Source organism: Tribolium madens, unplaced genomic scaffold (genome assembly GCF_015345945.1).
Source record: "Tribolium madens isolate multiple individuals breed KSU strain unplaced genomic scaffold, Tmad_KSU_1.1 Scaffold_7;HRSCAF=85;Tcas5.2_LG10, whole genome shotgun sequence".
Lineage (NCBI taxonomy): Eukaryota > Metazoa > Arthropoda > Insecta > Coleoptera > Tenebrionidae > Tribolium > Tribolium madens.
This window is the reverse complement of record NW_025401050.1, coordinates 5350123-5352630: the sequence shown is the minus strand read 5'-3', so window position 1 is coordinate 5352630 and position 2508 is coordinate 5350123. Positions and strand designations below refer to the sequence as shown.

Genomic DNA, 2508 nt, shown 5'->3' with positions numbered 1-2508 from the left:
AATTCTATAATTTAGAAGATATTAATTTTCTGTGCATTTTGTTTTATTTTTCGTAAAAATTTTTGTCAAAAAAAGTTGAAAAGTTGAAAAAAAAAATTTACTGGTTAAAATGCTCTATGACAAGTAATTTTTGAGATATTGAACTATTTTGAATCTTAATTATGAAATAATAATTGGGTGACAGAAAATGACCAAGAGCGCCCTGGAATTGACAAAAACTTATGTAAAATCATCCAAAGAAACCAATTACGCAATCCTTTTAGATTTAGAAACGACAATTTTTGAGTTATACATTTTTAATTCCAAAAAATCAAAAAAAAGTAACCACTTTTCTCGCCCAAACCATAATTCCGATTTTTTCCAGGTTTTTACTGCTTGAAAGCAAATTCTAATCTAGTATTTTTATTTATTTTTTGTGTTCTTGTAAAAATGCTCTACAACAAATACTTTTTGAGATATTTTTGATTTTTTCAAAATTTTTGTCGATTTTCTGTACTTAGAGCGTTCTATTGCCAATAACTCTGGAATTATTACTGGTAGATTTTTATTTTTAGTTTCATTAAAAAGCACTTTTAATTTCGTATCATATGAAAAAAAAAGATTGTTGTTTTACAACAAACAATTATCGAGAAAATTGTTGATAAAGTCAAAAATATCAAAAATACAAATTCGACTATTCTTTTTTTTTTCAACTATTCCAAATTTTTGGTTTTCTCGACGCCAAATGGGTTAAAATGTTCTATGACGAGTAATTTTTGAGAAATTGAGGTGTATACAGGGTATTTTTTTAATATTGTAAATAATTGCAACCACATTCCACATTATTAAATAACTCTACACGACATTTTTTTTGTTTTGTAATGAATTCACTGTTTTTTTTTTAATTTTTTAATTTTTTGGCAGATTTATACATCAAGTAATATTCTTAAACATCAATTTTACAAAAAAAAATTTAAACAAATAAAAAAAAATAAACAATTGTAATAATTTAAATTAAAATTTGTTTAAAAATAATTAAAAGTTTTGTTGTTTACCTAAAACGTTAAAGCTCTTAAACAGCAGAATTTAAAAACATAAATAAGTAATTAGAATTTTTCAGTTTGAATTTTCTTATTTTTAATTAATTTCTTTGTTGTTATTTTTGAACGGTTAACTAAATTGAGCTGAAATTTTTTATACACGTTGATTCATCTAGAAATACTATTCGGACGAATTTTGTCACTGGTCACTTGATAATTATGAAATAATTATTTAACTCTTCATTAATGATAATAATAATGAATACTTTTTTGCTCAAAATACTGTTTTCAAGATAATTCCATTTTGTTTGAGGCTTTTGTAAAACTTTGAAACTATTTTAGACTATTTTGAGTTTGCATTGTTCAAAATTTAAATGATTTAAAAAAAAAGTTACGAATCTTTATTTTTTGTAAACTTTTTGCAAAAATTAGAAAAACAAACAAATTATAAAAATATTAAAACCTTGACTCTTGTCTCAAAAAAAGTTTTTTTGTAAAAGTAAAAGCTATACCTCTCAGGCATTGAGTATGTTATTCATTTACTTGCTAATTACAAAAAATGAGTTCATGTAGCCCCGCAGAATTATTTGCCTCACTACGTTTGGGATAATAAATAACTTCGCCACAAAAACTATCACTTTATATAATGTACTATTTTTATTAAACTGTCACCACAGTGCTACCAATCGTCTAAATTCCCCTATTTCAAACACACTTTTTTATTTCCAATCACATTCGATTTTCGTTTTATTAAGCACAAAATCGGTCTTAAAACTCTCATAAAATGTGAAATAATGCGTTGTGATCCGGTAGTATTTTCCTGCAATCCAATTAGAAGTAATGTTGAACAATGTATCAAAAATAAACCGTCTGCAATAATTATTATTCTCTTCTATCGTCTAACGAGATGTCAACAAACTCGCTCATTAAGCATCGCACTTACGTAATAAGCACTTTTCCAGATGGATCTCGTGTGTTATTACCATCATATATGACAAGATTTAAAACGATCTCATTTAACTCAGTGCGTGGTGGAAGACGCGACGTTGTGTGGCATGGAGTGATCAAATTCCCAATTAATTAGGTAAATAATTACGATTTATTTTTTTCCAGCTTGAAATACTTGAGCAAGTATTCAAAACTGGTGCATTTTTAACGCCAGGAATATTTTTTTAATTAAATTTTATTTTCATTATGAAAATTTTGAAAAGTCGATAAATTCCTCTTGTTTGTTGAAACTTTTTCAAGTCTGTTCAGAGTTTACACACAATGAACGATTTTAGTGTAGTTTTTTCTCCCCTTTTATTTTTTCATAATGACAAACGCGGCTGTCCAAGCAATTTTCTTGTTTTTTCTTCGTGACATCCAATTAGTGGCTTGCTTCTGACTCGAAACACAATAGAAACGGAGAAAATTTGAACGTCAACAAATTAAACAAATTAATAAAAAAGTGGCTTAGAAAAAAACGAAAATAATCAATTTAATATTT

General features: G+C 26.3%; 1 protein-coding gene across 1 annotated transcript in view; it reads left to right on the top strand.

The window, feature by feature from the left end:
- Positions 1-1997: 1997 nt before the first annotated feature.
- Positions 1998-2508, top strand: part of LOC123009477 (collagen alpha-1(V) chain-like) — a 12266-nt gene continuing 11755 nt past the window's right edge. The window contains exon 1 of the mRNA XM_044405835.1: positions 1998-2103. The gene's annotated coding sequence lies outside the window, so the exon portion shown is untranslated. The remainder of the gene's footprint in view (positions 2104-2508) is intronic.